The sequence below is a fragment of the Apium graveolens genome, chromosome 9, assembly GCF_009905375.1.
Source record: "Apium graveolens cultivar Ventura chromosome 9, ASM990537v1, whole genome shotgun sequence".
NCBI classification, from domain to species: Eukaryota; Viridiplantae; Streptophyta; class Magnoliopsida; order Apiales; family Apiaceae; genus Apium; species Apium graveolens.
In genome coordinates this window covers 45090846-45116341 of record NC_133655.1, presented here as the reverse complement: position 1 = coordinate 45116341, position 25496 = coordinate 45090846, and positions in this window count along the sequence as shown.

Genomic DNA, 25496 nt, shown 5'->3' with positions numbered 1-25496 from the left:
CTCCCTAGGACTCCTAAGTCTATCCTAATTCAGAGACTTGACCACCAAGTCTCCTATACCAAGTCTAATCCAAGGACTCCCAACATCTATATAAGGGGTCTCACCCCACAGATCAGAACTACGTTTTTTGACTTGATCCTTGGCAATCAGCAAGGTACGTAGGCATCTTGTAAGGCAGATTGAGTCACGAAACACAAGAGCAGTCAAATCTAGTCTCGAAGCTCATGTTCCTTATTATTAGATACATCAAATATATATATTAGTTTTAATCCATAACATTTAGCGCCGTCTGTGGGAAGACACAATAACAACCATGACGAGAACACGGAGAACAATTAGAGCTCTAGAGGAAGGAACACCATCAGAGATAACCCAGGTGATTTCGTCAACCGTGGAGGTTCCTCCCCATTCAACTTATGCATCTACTCAGGGGGAAGCCCAGACAGGGGCAACTCAACCTCAGCTACAAGGGACAACTCCCCCGACTATTCAAGGGTACGAATCCTCAAGTTCAACAAGTACATATACCTGTGAATTCTCGACCCGTCGGGTATGAATATTCAACCCTTCTTGGGGGTTGAATCAGGGTTTTGTTCGGTTCTAGGATATTTTTCCTTAGCGATATACTCCAGATCAGTTTTTCGTTTCTTGCCTCCAGTGGGCTCATTACTTACTACGGTCTTCCTCATGCTTTCTTCAACCTTGATATACTTCCCTGCCCTCTCTTGGAGTTGCAACATGTTTTCAGGGGGACGTTTGGCCAAGGACATCTTGAAAAACTCATCCCTAGTTCCTTGTTGCAGTGCTATCATGGCTACCTTATCATCAAGGTTTGGGACTTTTAAAGCCTCCTTTGTAAAACGATTCAGGTAATCTCTCAAGGATTCCTTAGCTCCCTGCACAAGACTCATAAGAGATGCTGAACTTTTCTCATGGACTCTTCCACTGATGAATTGCTTAATAAAAGCCTGACTTAATTCTCTGAACGATCCAATAGAATTTGGGGGCAGGCGACTGTACCATCTTTGAGCCATACCCGACAGGGTTTGAGCGAAGCCCCGACACTTTATAGCATCATTCACGGGTTGCAGCAGCAGTGCATTAGAGAATGTCCTAACATGATTAGCGGGGTCTCCCGTGCCATCATAGGCTTTGATAGTGGGCATCTTGAATTTCCAGGATGCCTCCTTCTCGGGGCCACTTCATCATCCGAAGATTCGGAGTCTCTCTCAGTGTAAGGACCAGAAAATTCCCGATCCTCAGGGATAGGACCCAAACCTCGTATATAGGGGGGCGACTGCCCTCGTGCTTCACTTCGCCCAGCATATCCACTTCCTTCAACCTCAGGGTGAAGGGGCAACTCCCCGGACTATTCAAGGTACGAATCCTCAAGTTCAACAAGTACATATACCTGTGAATTCTCGACCCGTAGGGTATGAATATTCAACTATTGTTACTACTAACCCCCCTTATAGGATGGCGCTAGAAGGAGGGGACAGAAACAATAATGGAAGGAAGAACTTTGAAGATCGTAGGAGGGACCAAGACGATCAGGGGCGGAATCCCCAACCTAGAGGGCCGGTTATAAATGCAATTTTTGGAGGACCACGACATCCTCGAGGACCTGTGATAAACACGATCTTTGGAGGTCCAACTGCTGCTGGATTGTCCAAAAATTCCAGAAAGGCATACACCAGGGAGGTTATGCATATTGTTGGAGAAGCCCCGAAGAGGGCCAGGACAGAAGTAACATTGGCTTTTGATGATTCCGACCTAGAGGGTGTGAAGTTTCCCCATGACGACCCGCTGGTCATAACACCGATAATAGGAAATAGCCCGGTTAAGAGGGTCCTTGTGGATAATGGTGCTTCTGTGGATATCTTGCTCCACGACACCTTTCTAAGGATGGGGTATAACGATTCCCAGTTGACACCAACCGACATGTCGATATATGGATTTGCTGGAGTAGAATGTCCTGTGGAAGGGATAATCAAATTGCCGACCACCATAGGTACGGAGCCAAGGCAAGCAACGCAGATGCTGGATTTCGTGGTGGTAAAGGCTAGTTCAACTTATAATGCTGTCATGGGGAGAACAGGGATACATGCCTTCAAGGCAGTCCCCTCTTCCTACCATTCAGTCATGAAGTTTCCCACCCGAAACGGGATTGGAGAAGAGAGAGGAGATCAAAAAATGGCTAGAAGCTGTTATGTGGCCTCTTTGAGGGCAGATGGAGTCGGGGGGCAGGTTCTTCCGATTGAAGATATGGATGTTCGAGAAAATGACGAGAATAGAGGAAGGCCAGCAGAAGAATTGGTTTCGGTTCCTTTAGACCCCGAGAATCCTGAAAGGATGACTTTCATTGGAGCCACATTGGAAGAGCCCCTTAGAGGGAAGTTGGTAAATTTTTTGCAAAAAAATAGTGATATGTTTGCTTGGTCAGCAGCTGATATGCCAGGCATAGACTCGGGGCTGATTACTCATAAGTTGAACGTGGATCCAAGGTGGAAGACAGTGAAACAAAAGAAAAGAAATTTTGCCCCGGAAAGACAAGAGGCTATAAAACAGGAAGTAAAAAAGCTCTTAGAGGATGGTTTCATTGAGGAGATTCAATTTTCGGAGTGGTTAGCAAACCCTGTAATGGTGAAGAAGGCTAATGGAAAGTGGAGGATGTGTATAGACTTCACTGATCTAAATGATGCATGCCCCAAAGACTGTTTTCCGTTGCCGAGGATTGATACTTTGATTGATGCCACTGCTGTACATGAGATGCTGAGTTTCATGGATGGATTTAGCGGATACAACCAGATCAAAATGCATAAGGATGACATTCCAAAGGTATCATTCATCACTGACTTTGGTGTTTATTGTTATCTTGTTATGGCGTTTGGTCTCAAGAATGCAGGAGCCACCTATCAAAGGTTGGTAAACAAATTTTTTAAGGATCTTATCGGTAAGACTATGGAAGTCTATGTTGATGACATGTTAGTCAAGAGTCTAGTAAAGACTGATCACATAACCCATTTGAGAAAAGCTTTTGAGGTCCTGAGGTACCACAAGATGATGTTGAATCCTACGAAGTGTGCTTTCGGAGTAGGATCTGGAAAATTCTTGGGATTGATGGTCTCAAAAAGGGGAATTGAGGCTAACCCCGATAAAATAAAGGCGATCCTGGACATGGAACCACCAAAAACTATCAAGGATGTTCAGAAGCTCACAGGAAGGGTTGCTGCGCTAGGACGATTCATCTCCAAGTCAGGAGATAAGTGCTTGTCATTCTTCAAGTCACTAAAGAACATCAAAGACTTTGTATGGAGTGAGGAAAATCAGAAGGCATTTGAAGAGTTAAAGAAGTATATGGGCCAGGCCCCGTTGTTGGCCAAGCCAGTTCTGAGTGAAGTTTTATTCTTGTACTTGGCTGTTTCAGAGAGCGCCTTGAGCGCGGTGTTGGTTAAGGAGGAACTGAAAGTCCAGAAACCTGTATACTATGTCAGCAAAATTTTGCATGGTGCTGAATTAAATTATTCAACTATTGAGAAGTTTGCTCTAGCCTTGGTAATGGCTTCGAGAAAACTGCGTCCATACTTTCAGGCTCATCAGATTGAAGTGCTGACAAATCAGCCACTGAGAAATATCATTCACAGTCCCAAGGCAAGTGGGAGATTGATTAAGTGGGCAATAGAGCTGGGAGAGTTCGATCTCAAGTATAAGCCACGTACGACAATAAAAGCCCAGGCACTAGCTGACTTCGTGGTGGAATGTACTATACCCAACCAAGAAGTCGGGGGGCAGGAAGATGCCATACCTCAAGACAAGGGAGTCGATAATGGGGGCAAAGAGAAGGATGAGAAAGAATATTGGGTTCTCTATTTTGATGGAGCATCAAAAACAAACTCCAGTGGAGCAGGGTTGGTTTTGCAAAGCCCTGATGGGTTCTTGATTGAGTATGCTATGAAGCTAGACTTTCCAACCACAAATAATGAGGCAGAATATGAAGCCCTGATAGCTGGCCTTGGTCTAGCTGGGACACTTAGAGTCAAAAACTTAAAGGTTCGTGGAGACTCAAAGCTGATCATATCCCAGGTAAAGGGAGAATTTGAGGCAAGGGATGATACGATGGCTAAGTATGTACGCCTAGTAAGGGCTGTGATGACCCAATTTAATGAATGTCATGTTGAACACATTCCAAGGGAAGAAAATGTTAAGGCAGATGCGTTATCAAAGTTTGCTTCGTCTGAGATTGAAGAAATTTCAGGAAGTGTGTACTTCCGTGTTTTGAAGACACGAAGCATAGATGTTAAGCTAGTGGCTCCCATAGGCTTGGGGACATCATGGATTGATCCCATCAAGACTCACATTCAGACCGGTTGGTTGTCAAGCGATGCAACTGAAGCACGGAAGTTAACTATTCGAGCACTAAGGTACTCTTTGATAGATGGGATTCTGTATAAAAGATCTTTCGTGGTTCCTTACTTGAGGTGTCTCAGGCCCGATGAGGCACGCTTGGCTCTTGAAGAAGTGCATGAAGGTATTTGTGGACAACACTTGGGGGGCAGGGCCTTGGCTCATAAGATAACTCATTTAGGCTTCTATTGGCCAGAAATGATGGCTGATGCCAAAGAATATGTGAAGAAGTCTGATCGCTGTCAGAAGCATGCACCAGTTGTTAGACAACCCCCCGAGATGCTGACCTCTATCAACTCGCCTATTCCCTTTGCTATGTGGGGGATGGACATTCTAGGGCCTTTCCCTATGGCCACGGCACAAAGGAAGTTTCTAATTGTAGCCATTGATTATTTCACCAAGTGGATTGAAGCCAAACCCTTGGCCAAAATCACAACTAAGCAGGTTGCACAATTCCTGTGGGAAAACATTATGTGCCGATATGGAATTCCCCGTATCCTCGTCACTGACAATGGAACACAATTCAACAACGAGGAATTCAAGAAGTATTGTGAAGAAAATGAAATTGAGTTACGGTTCACCTCTGTGGCTCACCCACAAGCTAATGGGCAAGCAGAAGTAGCAAATCGAATAATCCTGGATGGATTAAAGAAAAGGATTGAGAAGTCAATAAATAATTGGGTGGATGAGATACTTCCCATATTATGGGCCTATAGGACTACTTGTAGACTCACGACAGGAGCAACTCCCTTCATGTTGGCATATGGGGCAGAAGCAGTAGTTCCAGTAGAGATATCACATTCCTCTCCAAGGATTCAGGCTTTCAATGCAGAAGAAAATGAGGAAGGGCAGAGGTTAGCCCTGGATCTGATCGATGAAGTGCGAGATACGGCACATGCAAAGATAGTAGAATATCAGAAAAAGGCTTCATTCTACAACAACCTAAGGGTTAAAGAAAGGTTTTTTAAACAAGGTGATCTAGTCTTGAGGAAGATAGAAGCATCTGGTGTAGGACAAAAAGGGAAGCTTGCCCCGAATTGGGAAGGGCCGTACAGAGTCAAGTGTGTTCAAGGTAGAGGAACCTACAAGCTAGAGACTATGGATGGTTTTGAAGTCCCGAGAACTTGGCATGCACAAAACCTGAAGGTTTACTATGTGTAGGGCAGCCGGATACGATTCTCACTCGTCAGGATGGCGAGTAGGTTGAAAAGCACCTTGAAGCTTTGCTTGCTTAGGATTTATATGTTTTAGTTTTATTACTTGTGTAAGGGACGAATCCCAGACAATTTTATGAAATTTATGAGTTCTTCAAAGTATGTTTGTGGCTTAACAAATAAAAACAAAATGTATGGATGCAAGCATGAAAGGTGATAAATAAAATAGATCTGATAGATATTACAAAAGTTCGATAAATGAAGTCTCGAAAATAGGATAAAACAAGCCACGCAGGGCTGAAAAAGCTCTAAGGAGCTGAAGTACCCTCGGCATCCATATCATCGTCCTCTTCGCTCTCGCTGGATGTCTCTGTCGTCTCGGAGGAGGAGGAAGAGCTATCGTCATCAGCAGGTCTGGAAGAAGACTCGGGAGGAGGAAGGAGTGGATCCTGAGGAACATGACCCGAGACAACTACTTGGGTACGAAACCTCTGCAGTAAAGCCTCGTCATCAGGGCAGACATAGTCCGCCGGGTTAATATCAGGACAAGCCTCGTTCACGGTCCCAAGGGCCGTGTCCCAACCAGTCCTAAAAACCCGGGAAAGACTGAATCATCCCTAATCCTCATGGATTGGGCAAACTCCTCCGAGTCCAGATAGTTGTATATAGCTTTATCCTTCTCCGCCCGAAGTACCACCAGCTCGGTGTTAGACTCTCCGAGTTCTTCCTCCTTGCGCTTGAGCTTCTTCTCCAGGGTAGCATACTTCTTCTGTTGCCTCCTGAGGGCATTATCGGCCTTATCAAAAGCCCGCTTCCATGACTCGGCTTGCCTCACAGCGCCTTGAAAGTAGGCATTAGACTGAAACAAAGCAATTAACAAAGTATAAGGCAAGAAAATACTACAAGAATGAAAGATAAGTTCAAAAAAGAGAAGGCATACCGAAGCCAGAGACTGAGCTCCCATGAGCTTAATCCTCTCAAGATCAGGGGTGGCCACCACATCAGTAAAGTCCTTGGGAGTCACGCTATGGTAGGACCAATCCCATGCATGCTTCGTGGATCCAACCACGGTGTCCCCTCGGCGAAATCCCCAGAGAGGCTGGAAGGCGCCTGTAGCAGCAGCAGCAGGAACAGCAGCAGTGATGGGAGCGTTGTGGCCCTCAGCTACTTCAGCTGAAGCCTCCCCCATAGGCTCCTTGTGTTTTCTCAAGAAACTAGGCTCCGTGGCCTTCCCTCGGGTATCTAGGTCTGCAAGATGGGCTTTTTTCATCCTAGCAGTCTCTTCAATGAGAGGTACGTTGTCCTCATTGATCTCCTTAGCAGCTGCAAAACAAATCAAAAGACAAAATAAGTGATGTTAATAATGCATGAAACAAAATAAAGATGATAAGGGAAGAAAAATACCCTGTTGAGAAACAGAGGATAGTCCCATGTGAATGAGGAAGAACTCCTCTAAAAGAGTCCAGCTGGTGGTAGTGCCATCGTCCTGAGTAAGACCATTATAAATAATAGTTTCCTCAGGAGTTAAGTGAATGGATTTGAGGCTACCATCACTGACCTTCCTGAAGGAAGATCGGAAAAGTGTGCCCCAGTCACCATTCTCCCAACGTAACCCAACGAAACTATTTCTCCAATTTTGATTGTCATCAGGTATAGAGGCGTTGTTAAAGATATGTTTACTTTTGGGCATTTGCTTGACATAGACCCAGCCACAAATACTGGAAGAGCTATTGTAACACTGAAAGACCTTCCTAAAAACAGCTACAGAAAGAGGAAAGCCCTCCCTAAGGCAGCAAACCATAAAACATAAAATGTTCCTCCAGGCGTTTGGAGGAAGCTGACACGGGTAGATTTGTAAATCAGCTAAAAGATGAGGAATAAAAGGATGGAAAGGAAACCTAAGCCCAGCATTAAGGGCATCTGTGTAAATAAAGAGAGTGTCGGGTCTCCAATGGCAAGTACGGTCACCACCAGAGACTAGAACTAATCTAAGAGGAGGAAGGACGTTATAACGTGCATTTAGTTTATCAAAATCAATATTGCGCCAAGTATTGAAATGATTAAAAGAATCAAAATGTGCAGTGGAGGGATATTCATCCCCCCTAGTGTTAATCATATCGATTAAAGACATATACGAAGAACGGATCTCGATATCCTTACCTCATTTCGAAGCCTAGGCTATCTTTGCCGCCCGCTCGGAACTCTTGTCAGCCATTAATGAGCTGGAAAAAGCCTAAGCTGGAAAACTAAGGGAAGGGATTTGAGAAAGGAAATGCTAGAAGCTAAGGGAAGAAAGGAAGGGGAGAAAGTTTGAGATGAAATGAAGAGTGAAGAGTGAAGAGTGTGAAGTGAATGCACACTCCCCCACCTATATATAGGAAAAAAAGTGGATAATGGGCCTTAAAAAGCCCATTTGGGCCCAAAAGCTAGAAGGTTCTGGAATTATCCAGGAAGTTCCTGGAAAATTCAAGAAAAAAATTGAGTTTTTGAAGAATCTGGAAGAATAAAAAAAACACAGTTGAATAAATAGGCCTAAGTATGGGCCCAATAAAAACAAAAGCCCGAAAAAGGGCCCAGATATTTGAGATTAAAAGCCCATAAGCCAAAATCCAGTCAGAACAGGCCAAAAGAATAAAGGCCCAGAAAAAGGGCCCAAAAATTGATTAAAAAAAAGAGACCAAGATTAAGGCCTGAATACTTTCCTAAATACAAGCCTAGAAAAAGGCCCATCTAAGTGAAGATGGTCCAAAAACAAAGCCCAGGGAAAAAGTGGATAAAAAGATCAGAAACCTGACCCAATTCGACCAGGAATCATGAGAAAATCCTGATCAAAATGCTTGAGGTCGAATAGGCTTCGACCAGGGATAAAATGATGGCTAATTCGGTCAAGAAACAAATTCATTCGACCAGAATGCCAGAATAAATCCTGGTCGAAATGCTGGAGATCGAAATTGCTTCGATCAGGGCTCAAAATGATGGCTAATTTCGGTCAAGGCAAGGAGTTCTGACCCAAAATCCTGACTAAAAATTCCCTGCTCGAAATAAAAAAAAAGGAAAAAATCCTGGCCGAAATTCGACCAGGATTCCTGATCAAAAGCATCCTGCCCGAAACCCTGTCGACCAGGGCAATCTGAAGGTTAATTCGACCAGGATCCTGGTCGAATGGATTCCTGGTCGAAATCTGTATAAAAAAAAGAGAGAAAAAGAAAAAAGAAAAAGGGGGCAGGAAAAGAAGGAAAAATTCTTGGAAAATTACAGAAATATCAGGAAATTCCTTAACATATTTTCTGAAAAATGCTAATATTTTCAGAAAATTAAGGGAAAAATCTAGAAAATTAAGGATAAATCCCAGAAAATTAGGGAAAATCCAGAAATTAAGGATAAATCCCAGAAAATTAGGGAAAAATCTAGAAAATTAAGGGAAAAATCTAGGAAATTAAGGATAAATCCCAGAAAATTAGGGAAAAATCCAGAAATTAAGGATAAATCCCAGAAAATTAGGGAAAAATCCAGAAAATTAGGGAAAAGTTCTTGGAAATTAAGATAATTCCTGAATTAAAGGAAAAATCGTTGTAAATGTGTAGGTCGCTCCACACTTTACGCAAAAACGAAACCCTGTAAGGGAATGAATAGACTTAACTTCTGCGAAACCTAATCAATGTTTCCATAAGTTGGGGGGCAAATGATAGGGATAAATAAATCCTGATTGTATAATTAAAGTACATTAATTGTACAAGGTATGGGCTGCTAGGCCCAATAATAAGATGTATGACATTCAGACCAGAAAGGTTAACATATCGATCAGGCCTGATGGACCAGATCAGGCCTGATGAAACAAAGAAGGCCCAAAAACCCTGATTATTTATTAATTTCATAATTAATAAATAAGGGAGAAAAACAGTTATTAAGATAAGTCCTAGTGAGGATATAAATCCTTGTAGATTGGCCTCCAAGGAACCTCATGGGATAAGGAATCAGCTTCCTACTCCCTAGGACTCCTAAGTCTATCCTAATTCAGAGACTTGACCACCAAGTCTCCTATACCAAGTCTAATCCAAGGACTCCCAACATCTATATAAGGGGTCTCACCCCACAGATCAGAACTATGTTTTTTGACTTGATCCTTGGCAATCAGCAAGGTACGTAGGCATCTTGTAAGGCAGATTGAGTCACGAAACACAAGAGCAGTCAAATCTAGTCTCGAAGCTCACGTTCCTTATTATTAGATACATCAATTATATATTAGTTTTGATCCATAATACTTATAAATAAGCCGAACTAAAAACAACTAAAAGCCAATCCAGCTTATTCGGACAACCTGTGGTACAACACCAAACAACCTACGGAACAGTTGGTCATTTCCTACCCATTTCCTGGCTCTGAGTCTCATGGTAGGCATCTTGATTCACTGTTGTGTTGTGTTAATTTAAGAAAACAAGTGTGAGCTATAATGCCCAACATAATAATGTACAGTATGAAAATGACTGTATGATAAACTCACGTAAAATATCATATATGAGAATTACGCTTTATTCAAAAATAGTTTTCCTTGGTGATACACACCTTCTTATGAAAACAATTCTTTAGTTGATTTTATTATCCTGCGAATACCTTAATAGTAAACCCAGCACCTATGCTTGGGTTACGGTATTGCATCACAATTTCAATTGGAAGAATAAGACACTCATTGGAGCCACCGCATACGATGATCAGTCGTAATACGATAATAGTAACCTTTTCTACTAGTAGAAGGATGACACCTTCGTATCCCGGTTATCACCTTGGCCGCATTCGGGCTACGTGTCCCATTTTGGGTATACACATACTTCACAAGTTCCTGAGTACACAGAGTACCTTCGCCTACGGTACCTTTGGTAGTCCATCTAGAACACATAGTACCAGAGTCTACCCCTGCCTTCTCCTTTAAAAAAATTCTATCATATCTCGAGAACTTGAACTACATCAAAGTTCCCCCAAGCGTCTTGCTTCTTGATAGAAACAACTTATCTTATTAGGGTATATATATATATACATACTTCCGAAATTATCGGAGGAAGTACTAAGGATGTGAGTTCACCGTTTTCAATATATAATTAAATAAGGGGGAGTTTCTTTAGAAACAATATTCAAATATTTAAATAAGTTGAGATACTATTCTTCGACGATCTGAAATTATTCGAATGATTTTCCGAAAATTAGAAAGTATTTTAAATCAGGTTATATGATTTTGAAATCATAAATAAACCCTTTAATAAATAATAATGAATTAAATGATAATCGATAAATAAATAAACCTCGAAGGAGTTTACTTTTAAAAGAATATTTAAAATAATATTCCTCAACTAATTTATGTTTACGTAATTTAATAACCTTTATGTTTAATCGATTTTGAAATAAATAATCATTGGGATATGCTTCTTCCATAATAAATGAGTAGGTATATGATATTTATTACTTAAACGATAAAATATAGTTGAGGGAATACGATCTTTGGAAACCGTTTTAATAAAAGTTCGAGGTGTTTTAATGTTTCGTAAGTGGACGTTGGGTCCCTTAATACGTAACTACTATGGACTTTTAATCGTCCCGTAATATCACCAGAATGATTCCCAGGTTTTTATTTTGAAATCCCGACCGACTCTCGGTCTTATAATAATACGTCACGCTTATAGCGGAATTAAACATTTCACGATATATACTTATCGTACAACATCGCTACATTATGGGAAAATTCAATTACTACGTATCATGGCACGCATGGTATTTATGCAATTATAATAAAACAATCTTGTCACAACACAATAGTAAATGGAGTTGGGTTCGTAAACTTTCCTGGGTATCTCGAGGTGGAGGATGCTCTAGGTTCCGCTTGGAAATCTGTAATAATAAACACAATTCGTTTCGTTAGGTCCCGTTCTAATTTACGGTGACTCGCACTCATGCGCTACTTATTATGCACCCTCTCAATGTATATTACTCTTATTGTTTCTTTAAGTCCTTATTCTCATTATGGTCGCTTCTTTTTTTCAAAGTATCTTAAGTCCATTTTCATTTTCGTCGTCGGCTCCTCTTATGGATTCTACGGTTTCTAATCGCGCTGTCTCGGCTCCGATGTTTTTATAAAATTGAAAAATCATTATTTTCACTTGAAATTTTTATGACTGTTAGGAAACTCAATTTACTACTCTCTATAAGAATTTCATGATTTATGAACATTTTTAAGTCGATCCTTTATATTTTCAAAGTTCGTAATTCGTAGTAGTTTTTGTCACGTAAATCACTTTTAGTGAAACGACCATAACTTTTGATCTGTAAATCGGAATCAAGCGATTCAAGAGCCTAAACGATCCTTATAACATTGTATATCATAATAAAGGGTTATTTTTGATCCATAAAATGGCCATAACTTTTGATCCGTAAATCGGTATCAAGGAGAGCTCGTAAGCTAGAGGTCCTATTCTCCTCAAAATTTCAAAGGGTCCTATGAATCTGGGGCTCATCTTCCCTTTCTTCCCAAATCTCATCACTCCTTTCCATGGAGATACCTTTAATAGCACTGAATCTCCTACTTCATATTCCCTATCTTTCCTGGTCTGGTCGGCATACTTCTTTTGTTTGTCCTGAACTGCTACCAGTCATTTCCTGATGAGTACCACCATTTCCCTGGTCTGTTGGACTAACCCCGGTCCTAATATCTTGTGTTCTCCAACTTCATCCCAACATAGGGGAGAGAGACATCTCCTTCCGTAAAGATCTTCATACGGAGGCATTCCTATGCTAGCGTGATAGCTGTTGTTGTAAGCAAATTCGATCAGGGGTAAGTGGTCAATCCAATTTCCTTTAAAATCAATGGCACACACTCGTAGCATATCTTTAAGGGTCTGAATAGTCCTTTCACTTTGTCCATTAGTCTGGGGGTGGTAAGCGGTACTTATGTTTAGTCTGGTGCCTACGCATTCCTAGAAGCTTCTCCAAAATCAGGAATTAAACCTTGGGTCTCGATCTGACACTATGGCAACAAGAACGCCGTGTCTCACTACAATTTCCTTTAAGTAAATATCAACCAGCTTATCTACGGTGTACCTTTTATTGATTGGTAGGAAGTGTGCGAACTTGGTCAGTCTATTTATGATAACCCATATGGCGTCGTGATTGGTTTTTGTTCTTGGTAGGCCTGTCACAAAATCCATGGCTATATGCTCCCATTTCCATTCCGAAATTTCCAGGGGTCGTAATAGTCCACTAGGTCGCTGATATTCATCCTTCACTCTCTGGCATGTCAAGCACTTGCTGACCCACTCTGCTACTTCTCTCTTCATGTTAGGCCACCAATAGTATTCCTTAAGGTCACGGTACATCTTCGTACTTCCTGTATGGATTGAATATCTAGAGTTGTGCCCTTCCTGCAGTAGCTCATTCTTTAACTGTTGCATATTGGGAATCTAAATTTGGGACGCATACCTCATGATCCCTTTCTCGTCCTTCTCGCATCGCACCTCCTCACCGGTCAATGTTCCTCTTTCTTCACCCATCTTCTTTTCCTGTCATACTCATATCTTTTCAGTTAGTTCCGGCACTAGCTTAATCTCAAATAATCCTTCTGTACCCTTACCGATCATCCTTACGTCAATTTCCATTTTCTCAAATTCTTTAATTAATTCCTCAGATGTCATTATCATTTTGAGTCTTTCCTTCCTACTAAGGGCGTCAGCCACCACATTGGCTTTACCCGGGTGATACAAAATTTCATAGTCATAGTCCTTAATCAACTCTAACCATCTCCTATGTCTCATGTTCAGTTCTTTCTGAGTAAAAATATATTTGAGGCTCTTATGGTCTGTGTAAATATCGCATTTCTCACCGTACAGGTAGTGTCTCCAAATTTTCAGGGCAAACACTATGGCTGCTAATTCTAGATCATGCGTCGGGTATCTGCTCTCATACTCCTTCAATTGCCTAGAGGCATACGCTATAACTTTGTCATGTTGCATAAGCACACATCCTAATCCTTTAAGCGATGCGTCGTTATATATCACAAACTCTCCCTTTCTATCGGGAAGAGCGAGCACGGGTTCTGATACCAGCCTCCTTTTCAGTTCCTGAAAGCTTTCCTCACATTTCTCTGTCCATACAAACTTTTCTGTCTTCCGGGTTAGTCTAGTCAGTGGACCGGCTATCTTAGCAAAGTCTTGTATGAATTTTCGGTAATATCCTGCTAAACCCATAAAGCTCATAACCTCTGTTGGGGTAGTTGGTCTTTCCTAGTTGGACACCGCCTCAATCTTGGTGGGGTCAACTAAAACTCCTTTGCTACTCACCACATGCCCAAAGAACTGAACTTCCCTTAACCAAAACTCGCATTTCGAGAACTTGGCGTATAATTTCTCATTGCTCAAGATTTGTAATACTATCCTCAAATGTTTTGCATGTTCTTGCTCTGTCTTTGAGTAGATTAGAATATCATCTATAAAAACTACCACACATATATCTAGGTACCTTTTCAACACTCTTTTGATCAAATCCATAAAGGCTGCGGGTGCATTGGTTAGCCCAAACGACATGAGTAAGAACTCATAGTGTCCATACCTAGTGCGAAAAGTAGTCTTCGGTATATCCTCAGGTTTGATTTTCAACTAGTAATACCCTGTCCTCAAATCTATTTTGGAAAAATACACAGCTCCCTTGAGTTGATCGAATAGGTCATCAGTCCTAGGGAGAGGGTACATATTCTTAATAGTCAGCTTATTCAATTCTCGATGGTCTATGCATAATCTCATACTGCCGTCTTTTTTTTATACGAACAGTACTAGCGCTCCCCATGGCGACACTGGGTCTTATCATTCCATTGTCTAATAATTCATGCAGTTGAGAAGCTAATTCCTTCATCTCAACTACGGATAGCCTATAGGGGGCCTTGGACACTGGTGTCGTTCCTGGTGCTAATTTTATAGCGAATTCTATTTCTTTGTCGGGTGGCAACCCTGGTAAGTTCTCTGGAAATACATTCTCGAATTCATTTACTATGGGTATGTCCTGTATGTTAGGAACTTCCTTCTTCGTATCCATCACATAAGCTAAATAGGCCTCGTTACCTTTCTTTAACAACCTTTCATCCTATATCATGGTCAGAAATTTATGGGTCTGTCGTTGACCTCTAAACACTACTTCTTTTCCATTTTGCACTCTTATCTTCACCCTCTTTCGTTCACAATCTATTTGCGCTCCATTACTAGATAACCAATCCATTCCTAAGATTACATCAAATTCTCCTAACGCAAATGGGATTAGGTCAACCTCGAAGTCTTTCCTTTCTAATATTAACTTGCATTTAGGGTGTACTTGATTCACAGGAATTATTTCTTTGTTTTCTATTTCCACTGTAATACCTCACGTAAGGGTATGGCGTTAAGTTTTAACTTTTTATCAAAATATTGAGATATAAATGACTTGGTTGCTCCATAATCAAATAGGACATTTGCATGTTCGGAATTTAACAAAAGGGTGCCTGCTATCACGTCAGTGTTTCGGACAGCATCCTGAACAGTCATGTTGAAGGTCCTAGCAGCTGGGGGTCGGTTGGATGCAGCTCTGCTCATCCCTGAGACTGGGGGCTTCAATGTCGGGCAATCCTTTCTCATGTGTCCTACCTTCCCACATTGGAAACACGTCACATTAGGTCGGGTGCAGTTGTTAGCAAGGAGTCCGATTTGGTCACACCAATAGCATTTCAGAGGGGCTCTCGCCTGGGTGCACACTCCAAGGTGTCTCCTCCTACAAGTTTGACACTCTGGTATTGGGGCACAGGGTTGGCTATGAAACGTTGCCCTAGATTGTCTGCCGCCCTGGCCAACACTCTCACTTGGTGCCTTTCTAAATCCGGGGCCTCTCGAAGGTAGGGACTCCACTCCCCTGACGAACCTGCTTGGAAGGCTCCTGTTCCCGATTCCTATTCCTTGGCTTCCTATCTTCCTCTTCCTATTTTCCTTTTTCTTCGAACTTTATTCACTGCCAGCTTCAACAATCGAGGCTTCTTGCACTAAGGTGGCATAATCTGTCAGATCTAGTACTGCCACTCGGTTCTGAATCCACTGTTTCAGACCAAGCTGAAACCTTCACGCTTTCTTCTCTTCGATATTCACGAACTCAGGCATCAATCGTGATAGCTCAGTAAACTTGGCCTCATACTCTGCCACAGTCATCTTATCATGTTTCAACTCTAGAAACTTAATCTCCATCTGGGTTTCCATAAACCTAGGGAAATACTTGTCTAAGAACAGTCGGGTAAATCTATCCCATGGAATCACAACATCAGTCTCTAGGTTTCGTTTGGACTCCCACCAGTAGTTAGCTTCTCCTTTCAGCATGTAAGAAGCGAAAATTGTGGCGCCCTCCAAACCCGGATCAGAAGTTTGGGGTCCACACACACACCTTATTAATAACCTGCTTATAACAATGATAAAGATAATAATAATATGCAGTGACCCTACTTACCAACTACCACGGACCACAACAGGTTAAAGTATGCACACAAGCCAAACACACACTTATATTACAAACCGTTCAAATCCCAACTATCCAAACTCAGAACTGAGTATTAAACATTATTACAAACTTTTATAAACTTAAATTATTCTAAAAGAATCCTACTAGCTCAACTCGATCAACCTGAACCCCTAGCTCTCGCGCTGGACTGGGGATCCTCGGTACCAACCGGTTCCTTCTTAACTGGAAAAGAACATAAACAACATCGCACAAATGAGCTAACTAGCTCAGCAAGTCACAATGACAAAACTGAGAATAATGATCATCAGGTAAATATGGTTATGAGATCAAGTGAACAATGGATTATGATTTAGAATTGGATATTATATTTTCATTTTAGAAAAAACCAAGGTTAGGCTGCTGATCAGTCACGCACTAACCCCGAGCAAAGCACACAGCACTGCTCTAACTACTGGATCCAAGGCACACAATGGCCTAACTTGACCATTATATGGTCTGACCACGAATCTGGTCCACAATTTTATAAAAATAATCCAATTCTAACATAATAACAGAATAAGCAATAATAAACAATAAACAACATCATTAACAACATTGGACGTTTAATAATGAAAATGGTTTCAATCTGCATAGGGATCAATATGGCAGTTTCAAAGCATGGATGCTAGGTAATGAAAGAATTGGATATCAAGGGAAATAATGATTCAAGGATTTGGCCTTTCAAAGTATAGGATACAATGGTTTGAGTGTGTAAGCAATCTGATTCAGTGTTTGATATTTAGTTTGTATGTATTTATGGAGCAGTATCGTATCTAGGTGCACAACAATCAATGGTTTAGAAAGAATAAGGTTTACGGCTCAAGATCAATAACTGGAACCAGGGTTTAGGGTTCAGTGCTTCAAGGCACTTGCAATATAAAACAGGACTATCAATCACTACAATATCTCGAGAAAGTTCAGAACACTTGCCTGGTACTAGCTTACTACACTGCAATCGCTTTCAATCACCACTGTCTTACTCCTTGACTACCTGTTTCCCTTTCCTACGCCTTACCTCTTCTGCTCACATATCATAAGCATCTATCAATATTCAAATTATATGATTATATTCAACACATACTTCTATCTACCCTTCGTTTCACCCAAATCTGATTAACGGATTGAAAGTTACGCAATAAACAAGTAAACATTGAATACACAGACCGATAGTCAACCAACAAGTCACATATAACACATAACACGTCACACGATCAATGATATATCATTTATAAAGAAGTCTCGGATCATAAACAAGCTTTCGGGTACTTAAAATGATTTTTAAAACATTTTTCAGAATTAAAACGGGTCGTTGGATCAATTTTGGAGAAACAAACAGGGTTCCGTTGGCCAATTCTAGCTTCGAAACAAATTTATAATAATTATCGAGCCTTGAAAACAATTTTAAATAATATTTTAAAGCTGGAAACTATTTTTCGGAATTTTTAAATCATTTTTAAATAATTAAATAATTAATTAAAATCAATTAATAATTAATTAAGTCAATTAATCAATTAATTTCCGAATTAATTGACCAATTAATCAATTAAAAATTAACTGAAATTAATTAACTAATTAATTCAGATTTATTTTTGAATTAAAAATAATTTTGGGAATTAAAATAATAATTTTTAGAATTTTCAGAAATTAAAAACGAATTTTTATAATAAAAATAAATAGGAAATATGATTTTTGAATATTTTTAAAACAGGAATCCTAAATTTGCAAACTCTGGAAACTTCAGGGACCAAACTGCATCGTCCCCAAAAGTCCAGGTACCAAACAGTAATTTTACAGGGGGGTCGCCGGAAAATGCCCTGTCTCGCCGGAGAAGACGATGCAGGGATGCTCAGGCCACCACCACCTCTAGATCACATCTACAAATCACTAGGAACATAACCATGCCATCAAATCGACCTAACAGTCCCTGAGTTGGCCGGAATTTGGCCGAGAAGTTCGCCGGTTTCCGACGAACTCGACGTAAACTTCAAATGACAACTCCCTTCTCTACAGACCTCGTTGATTTGTGAAACTTGTACGAATAGATTGCAAATTTCAAAGAGAACACAACCCACTATACCACAACATATATCTATCCCGAAATAAGAAACCCCCAAATTTCAATTAAGAACATTCATACGGGTTATAAACCCTAATTTCAAAATTCAAAAATTAAACCCACTTTTGAGCATGTTATTGAACTCCAAATCAGACATATGACATATGAAAATTATCAGGAAAACAAGCTCTACAACATGCAATCATCAAATCATACCAACAATCATCCGAACAAAAATTCATATTTTTAATAAAAATTATTCGAAAATAAATAAATTTTCAGAAAATAAACCTTGATTTCTGCAGTGATTTGGAACACAGAATCTGATAGAACACCTCAAGACCTTTGGATTGAGTACTCGAGCTTTGAAAACAGAGATCAATAACACCTTTATTTTGCTGTTTGATTCTTGGAAGATTATATGAATATAAGGTTTTTCTCTGGAAAATTATATAATTAACTGTCTGCAAATGATTTTGATACGAAATCAAATACGGGAAAAGGCTATTTATATTTACAGAAAAATGGTATCCCGTTGGATCATTCCGGATATAAAACGGTACGTTTATTTATAAAAACTGATCCAAACGGTATCGGTTTTCGGGATAATTATCCAAATCAGTACAATTTGTACTGCGGTCTTGGTCTCATCGCCTGGTTACACGTATTACGAGATGATAATTGTGATAGTTTAATAAAAAGCTCTCGTTTATCGAAAATACGAGTTTTATTAATTTACCGAAACGAATATAGTATCAAAAATGTTGCGCCGGGACCCGCGCAGGATCGAAAAAATTGAAACATGGAATATGCTCGGAATATTACAGTTAGGTTAGGAAGGAGTTCTCGGAAGAGTTTCGGGTTCCAAAAACGTAACAACGGATGACGTCGGTTTGTTCCCGTTTTTATAAAATAGATTTTAAATACTCAGAAAAAGATTTTATAAATTTTATATGATTCTTATAAATTTATAAATCAACATAAAAATAATTAGGAAGATATGACAATTATCTATATTTTATTTTGGACATATAAAAATTAAAATACTCAATTAATATTATTTTTAAATATCCAAACACAGATAACACTTAACAATTAATTCACAGAATAGATACTGAACATATATAATAATTATTTATTAGAAAAAATAATTACACGATGTATCCCGGATATTACATCCTTCCCCCCTTAAAAGGATTTTGTCCTCAGAATCTCCTAAGAAAACAAATGAGGGTACTTTTCTTTCATATCGCTTTCTAACTCCCAGGTTGACTCTTCAACCTTTGGGTTTCTCCATAATATTCTTACTAGCTTTACCACTTTATTTCTCAATACTTTCTCTCTTTCCTCTAAAATCTCTATCGGACTCTCTACATATGACAAATCTGCCTGAAGCTCTATTGGCTCATATTCTATTACATGCCTGGAGTCTGGATTATACTTCTTAAGCATAGATACGTGAAAAACATTGTGAATATGCTCCATGTGCGGAGGTAACGCCAACTCGTAAGCTACTTTTCCAACGAGCTTTAGAATCTCAAAAGGTCCGACATATCTTGGGCTCAGCTTTCCTTTCTTTCCAAACCTCGTTAGTCCTTTCCACGGTGATACTTTCAGTAATACCCAGCTTCCTTCTTCAAATTCCATGTCTTTCCTTGACTAGTCTGCGTATTTTCTTTGACGGTCTTGTGCTGCTATCAATCTTTTCTGGATTACTTCAACAACTTCCTTTGTCTGCTGTACCAATTCAGGTCCAAGTATTTTACGTTCTCCTACCTCGTCCCAATATACTGTAGATCTACATTTGCATCCATAAAGGGCTTCATAGGGTGGCATCCCAATACTGGCGTGATAACTGTTGTTATAAGCAAACTCTACCAGAGGCAAATGCTCATCCCAACTTCCTTTGAAATCAATAGCACAAACACGTAACATATCCTCAATTGTCTGGATTGTTCTTTTACTTTGGCCGTCCGTCTGGGGGTGGTAAGCCGTACTCATATTCAATCTTGTTCCCGAACATTCTTGAAAACTCTTCCAAAATCTTGAATTAAATCTTGGATCTCGATCAGACACAATAGACACTGGAACTCCATGACGAACTACGATTTCCTTTAGGTACATATGGACTAACTTATCGAGCGAGAATCTTTCATTTATAGGTAGAAAATGAGCTGACTTGGTAAGTCTGTCCACTATAACCCAAATGGCATCATAATTAGCCCTTGTCCTTGGTAATCCAACTATGAAATCCATGGCAATATGTTCCCACTTCCACTCTGGAATCTCCAATGGCTGTAGCAATCCACTTGGTCTCTGATGCTCTGCTTTAACTCTCTGACATGTATAACATCTGCTAACCCATTCCGCAATTTCCCTCTTCATATCTGGCCACCAATAATTCTTCTTTAAATCTCGGTACATTTTGGTACTCCCGGGATGGATTGAATACCTCGAATTATATGCTTCCTGTAAAATTTCATTCTTCAGCTCCGTCACCGGTGGAATCCAAATTCTTGAAGAAAACCTAAGAATACCTTGATCGTCCTTTTGTGTGCACAATTCTTTACCTACCAAACGATTTATATCTTGATCCATTACATTTTCCTGACACTTCTTTATTTTCTCTAACAAATCCGGCTGGAAAGTCATACTGTACATTTTTTCTTCATCAGGCTTACAAACTCTAATCTCCAATTCCAGTTTCTGAAATTCTTTATATATCTCTTCAGGTACCGATAACACATTTAACTTTTCCTTCCGACTCAACGCGTATGCTACAACGTTCGCTTTACCGGGATGATAATTAATCGAGAAGTCGTAATCCTTGATCAATTCTAACCATCTCCTTTGCCTCATATTAAGCTCCTTCTGAGTGAATATGTACTTTAAGCTTTTGTGATCCGTGAAAATCTCGCACTTTTCTCCATACAGATAATGTCCAAATTTTCAAAGCAAAAACTATGGCTGCTAGCTCCAAATCATGAGTAGGATATTTCTGTTCGTGTGGTTTCAATTGCCTTTACGCATACGCAATCACCTTATCGTGCTGCATTAGAACACATCCTAGTCCTTTATGAGAAGCATCGCTATAAATTACGAAATTCCCTTGATCGTCTGGAAGTGACAAAACAGGTGTTGTGATTAATCGTTGCTTCAATTTCTGAAAACTTTCTTCGCACTTGTCATTTCATATAAACTTTTCATTCTTCCGCGTAAGCTTTGTCAATGGTATTGCAATCCTTGAAAATTTTTGAATGAATCGATGATAATATCCCGCTAATCCCAAGAAACTTCTCACCTCGGTGGGTGTTCTCGGTCTTTCCCAGTTTGTAATTGCCTCGATCTTTGCTGGGTCCACTTTGATCCCTTCGTTACTGACTATGTGTCCTAAGAACTGAACCTCCTGTAGCCAAAACTCACACTTTGAGAATTTAGCATATAACTTCTTTTTCCTTAAAATCTCCAAAGTTGTTCTCAAATGTTCTGCATGATCCTCTTCCATTTTTGAATAAGTCAAAATATCATCTATAAACACAATAACGAATTTGTCCAAGTATTCCTTAAAAATTCTGTTCATCAGGTCCATAAACGCTGCCGGGGCGTTGGTCAATCCAAAAGACATCACAAAAAATTTGTAATATCCATACCTTGTTCTGAAAGCTGTCTTCGGTATATCATCGGGCGAAATCTTCAGTTGATGATATCCCGATCTTAAATCAATCTTGGAGAAGTACTTGGCTCCCTTCAGTTGATCAAACAAATCATCAATTCTGGGTAACGGATACTTGTTCTTAATTGTAAGATTGTTGAGCTCCCTATAGTCGATGCACAGTCTCATGCTTCCATCTTTCTTCTTGACAAATAATATCGGGGCTCCCCACGGGGATACACTAGGTCTGATTACTCCTTTTTCTAATAACTCTTGCAATTGCTTCGCTAGCTCCTTCATTTCAACGGGCGCCATTCTATACGGGGCCTTGGATACCGGTTCTGCTTCAGGTGCTAAGTCGATTGCAAACTCAATTTCTCTATCTGGAGGAAGTCCTGGTAACTCATCGGGAAACACGTCTGAAATTCATTCACTACTAGAATATCTTCAAGTTTCGCTAGCTTCTGACTCCTATTAATCACATATGCCATGAAATGCTCGCATCCTTGTCATAGTAACTTATTGTCTTGAATCATTGTTAAGAACTTCTTTACTTGTTTCTGGCCCTTGAACGTTACTATTCTTTCATCTGGCGTCTTTACCATTACCTTCTTATTTCGACAATCTATCTGGGCATCGTGCTTAGATAACCAATCCATTCCTAAGATAACGTCAAATTCTCCTAACTTAAATGGTATCAAATCTACACAAAACTTACTACCAGAAATCTCGATCTCACAATTCCCACAAACTTGATTAACAGTTACTCGTTCTTGATTTGCTAATTCCATGGTCATTATTTCATTTAAATACTCAACTGGACAATTTAACTTATTAACAAGATCTTGTGAAACAGACGATCGAGTTGCTCCCGAATCTATTAACACTTTAGCACATAAAGAATTCACATAAAGCGTACCTGCCACGACATCTATATCCTGGATAGCATCCTTCACAGACATGTCAAAAACTCTAGCCCTTGGAGTCTCATTCACTGCTGGAGTAGACCCCATAATCCTCAATGCATTACTGACTGGGGCTGGTGTCTTGCAATCCCTGGCTATATGTCCTGGCTTCCCACATTTAAAGCACGTAACAATGGCTGGAACCTTCACTGCTGGATTCCGGATAGGCTGATCCTTATTTGCTGGCTCTCTTACTGGCTGATTTCGGCACTCCCTTGAATAGTGCCCTTTATGATTGCACTTGAAACAAACTACATTCAACTTATTACAAACTCCCCCATGCTTCTTCCCATATATTTGACAATCTGGAAAAGTTAATCTCAACTGATTTGGCTGATTCGCATTAACTGGACGGTTGCCCTGGCTTCCGTCGCCTACATTTTGTCTCTTGAAATTAAAATTTCTTCCTGGCTGAAACTTGCCCTTCTTAAAATTTGGAAACTTCCCTGGTTGTGACTGACCTTCATTCTCTTTAAATTTTCTTTTCTTGCTTTATTTCTCCTTTTGTGACATCTCACTCTCTGTCTCTGCAATCATAGCCTTCTGTACAACTCCTACATAGGTATCCAATTTAAAAATGGCTACCTTCCCTCTGATCCATGGCTTCAAACCTTGCTGGAATCTTTTAGCCTTCTTCCTGTCAATATCCACATACGACGACACATACCTTGACAATTCCTCAAATTTACTCTCATAATCTGTCACCGACATGTTTCCTTGCTTTAGTTCTAAAAACTTCAACTCCATCTGATCCTGGAAAAACTGAGGAAAATACTTTTCTAAAAACAATTCCTTAAACCTTTCCCAAGTAATAACATCTGTACCTTCCAATGTCTTCACCATCTCCCACCAATAGGTGGCCTCATTCTTCAAATAGTAACTTGCAAACTCAACCTTCTGTTCATCCTTTACTTTTACTAAGGCAAATGCCTTCTCTATCTCCTTTAACCAAACATTTGCTTTAATCGGTTCTAAGGAACCCTTGAATTCTGGTGGGTTTACTGCCTGAAAAGTTTTGAAAGTTACCTGGGGATTGGTCTGTCTTTGTTGTTGTTGTGCCAGGTGAACTGTTTGTTGGGCCAAGATTTGGAGAATCTGGGCTATTGCTGGGTCTATAGGTCCTGGGTTCACATTCGGGTTTGTATCATCTTGGTTGTTATTATTGTTGTTGGTTTCTTCATTCTGGGTGTTGGTGCGGGTATTGCTTCTGGGAGGCATTTTCTGTAAAGAATCAAACAACTTATTTAGCTTTTAAATCAAATTCTTTGCATAAAAGAAAAGTTTTGTAAAACAGAAATATTTCTTTTTGAAAACAGTTATAACTAAGTAAATTGCATGCCTCTTTACAGAATATAAACAGTTATGAAAAACAGGGTACATGGTATCACAGGGGTATAACTGGTGCAATAAATAAGGTAAGGTAAAACATGTGCAGTAAAATGAATGACAATACTAGAAAGGAAAGGTGTTGATATATATAGATCAAAGGTTTTGGGTAGTACAAGCTTAAAGACGCTTTGAAAGTAAAAGCAAAAAGGGTACAAGAACCTACTCACTAGTCAGCATAGCTAGTCTATAAATACAACTCAAAAGTCTACTGATACACACTACACAATATTATACATACTACATAACCATCACAATACTGCTCAGCATATCTGGATCTCTAACTCATGGCAAGTCTGGACCTCCAATCTCCTCAAGCTCCTTTAGAACCCACTTAGCCCACTCCACTAGGAAATCAGGGGTGATGTCCTCATGTGTAGCCACAGTAATCCTCACTGCAGCTGCTCTACAAAATGCCTGGAGCCTCTCTCTGAGTCGCCTCTCACCACTCCCAACCTCTCTGGTACGCATAATATGTAGTAACTCCTGAATCTGACCCTGTGAGAATCGCTGCTCCATAAGGCAAGCCTCAAACTGATGATATGGGATAGGATAGGAAGAGAACTGGAAAGGTACTCCTATAACTGAGTGACTAGTAAAACCTGAATCAGCAGGTGCGGGTCCTCTGATAGGTGGCCTCATGCCTGGAGGTGGAATGGCCTGCAATGGTATGGGCTGCAACACAGGTGGAGGTAGTATGGCCAACACTGGTGGAACAACAGGACGTGGATCTGAAGATGGTACTCCAACTGAAGGCTCTGAGTGATCAGCTGATACAGGGATAAAAGAGTCGGCCATCGCTGCTATCTGAAATCATATCACAATATAAGAATCTCGAACCATGACGCGAATTATACTAGTACCTATTATACCGAAGCACCCAACCTCTCGACGTTCTATCTTTCTATTCCTTACTTCTAATCCTAACCATCTACCCATTCCCGTTATCCTAGTCTTATGTCAGTGACTTATAACCTGTAGCTCTGATACCAAACCTGTGGTGCCCTCCAAACCCGGGTCAGAAGTTTGGGGTCCACACACACACCTTATTAATAACCTGCTTATAACAATGATAAAGATAATAATAATATGCAGTGACCCTACTTACCAACTACCACGGACCGCAATAGGTTAAAGTATGCACACAAGCCAAACACACACTTATATTATAAACCGTTCAAATCCCAACTATCCAAACTCAGAACTGAGTATTAAACATTATTACAAACTTTTACAAACTTAAATTATTCCAAAAGAAGCCTACTAGCTCAACTCGATCAACCTGAACCCCTAGCTCTCGCGCTGGACTGGGGATCCTCGGTACCAACCGGTTCCTT